Raw genomic sequence first — 2,442 nt, 5'->3', positions numbered from 1 at the left:
GGAGGGGCAGGAGGACCTCAGCCATCACTATTTGCTTCGGTTTCAGCCGTCACGGGAAGAGACCCAGCAGGCAGGGCTGAGTGAGAACAGCATGCTTTCATACTCTGCTCCTCTCAGCACATTTTCTGCACCATTCCTTACGCTGTGCAATCAGCAAACCGATCTGCCTGAAAGTGAAGAATAAAAAATTAAAAAAAGAAAGTCTGACATACAGTATTAGTTTTCAAACGGTGGCAGCATGATCTGAGATCAGATTAGGCTGCTGGTGAAATCTGTGACTTCACCTCACATCTGGGATCAGGGCAGACACTTCACTGGGGAAGAGGCAACTTGGACCAGCGAGGCTGGGATGCTGCTATTCTGACACAGGCCTAAGTCTCACCTGGCAGCAGCCAAAGGGAAATACATGGTAGTTCACAATAACTGAGGTCCTGGTGCATTTCTACTAAAAATTATTCTGCTCCATTTCAACCTTGCCCATTTTTCCTAACTTGCAATGGATGCAGTAAGAAGCGACACCAAGGACCACACGCTGTTTTATGCTGGAAACTCTCAATGCCCTGAGCTTCCTGGGGAGAGGAGGTAAGAAGGAGAAACACTGTACATGAAGGCAAGGAGCACCAAGGCGAGAGAGGAGTTGCAAACATTATCTTCAAACAGAGAGATAGTTTCTTGAGCACATATCTGGAAGGATGCACTTGCTGATGTCTGTGAGCAAGCCCATCACCCGCTGTCCTTTATTTTTCTGGTGTTAAGGTACATGGGATTCTGTGGCTACCTCACTTATGGTGCACGGGGAATGCGATGACAGAAAATGCACATACAGCTTTTAAAACTATTCTTACCCTACTAGTGTCACTCCTGCAAGGCTCCTATGCTTGTTACTTATCTAACAGCAAGGAGACAAATGTAAATAACTGACTAAATCCAAGGGATTCAGATGATACTAAACTAATTTAGCAAGGAAAGAACCAGCAATGTCATGCTGGAAAACTGCCAAATTGAAGTAAAAATCAAGTTCAAACATTTAACCATGAGCTGATCAGTAATTACACCGGAACAACTGGTAGCACAGAGCATATTTGCCATTTATTTAAATCTCCATATTGACTTTTATTTTTTTCTGGAAAATAAACTTTAAGTGAGCATCTTATAATCGGAATTACAAATACTACAGTCCACATTATGTAGGATGTTGGATGCTGAGACTGAACTTGCTTCTAATCCTAAATCCTGTATCAGTACACGATATGGCTCAAAAGCTCCATACTAAAGCAAAACTAAACCAGTCATTAGTTTTGTGCAACCAACTTGATAATTGAGCTCTATTATTTTTTCAAGGTAACATCCACAATTCAAAATTCAATCTGGAAACAAGGATCTAAAAATGAGAAACTGGATGGACATCTGTATTTTGGCCATTAAGACACACAAATGTGATTTATTAAGGCGTCTCAAGGGGTTTATTGAACGCAAGTATGTTGCCTTCTACCACAGCCATACTATGTTTTCTTCAACATTGACTTTCCTGGAAAGCCCGCAATTCAAGGCAAAGCCTCCTAATAAAAACTACGATGTTTGGGAAGATGATGACACAGCAATCCTGTCACAGAAAGGAACGAACCGGGAGGATGATCAAGAGACCTCTGTCACTTCTAAACTTCCATTCTTTCATTTCTAAAACAGCCCCACCTAGAGAAAATTAAAATTAATTAAACTCTAATAACAATCTGGCCGAGCGCTGGCAGTTACTGTAAGACGTTTGCTGCTTTGCTGCTGTTTGCAGGCAGTGGGAGGTTGCAGGAGGCAGCTGAGCCACCAGCTCGTTGTCCCCATCCCTACAGCTCCCCTTGTGCTGCCACCCATCCCGCCAGCCAGGGACCTCCCCAAAATGGTGGAATATTAACCCAGAAAGAAAGGGAATAGTCTCCTGGCTTGGGCGGGACAGCAGGGAGGGAACAGAGAACAAGGTCTCCCACTTCTAACAGCAGCAGGCCCCAGCTTGGGGGCTTCCGGCATCCACCTGCTTGCTGGTTATGACCGCCAAAATGTCGTTAAACAACATCACAATGAGCACCTAGAATTATTCTGAGGTTGAATATTGTAAATAGTAATATGATTAGTTACTCAAAAGCAGGAAGCCTGATACTCAAATCCTTGAATATCAGAAGAAGGATCGGGAAAGCTGAGAACATAAATCGAGGCTTTGTGCTTTTGATTGAGATCAATTCATAAATTGCAGGATAAGTACAAAGGATGCAGTCTGGCTATAGCCAACCCCCTCAGTTCTCTTGAAATGTTGTCCAAAGCTGATGAACTAGTTTAGTTCATTCAGAAGAGTTTTGCGCAGCTAAACTTGTGGGAGAGTAACAGAGGTTGAGTTTATAGCATGTCAGAGGCTGCTTGGTAACGATTCTTTGTTCAAATTTAAATGATACATTT

The sequence above is a fragment of the Patagioenas fasciata genome, chromosome 3 (assembly GCF_037038585.1).
Source record: "Patagioenas fasciata isolate bPatFas1 chromosome 3, bPatFas1.hap1, whole genome shotgun sequence".
NCBI lineage: Eukaryota > Metazoa > Chordata > Aves > Columbiformes > Columbidae > Patagioenas > Patagioenas fasciata.
Note: the sequence above shows the minus strand (reverse complement) of the source record.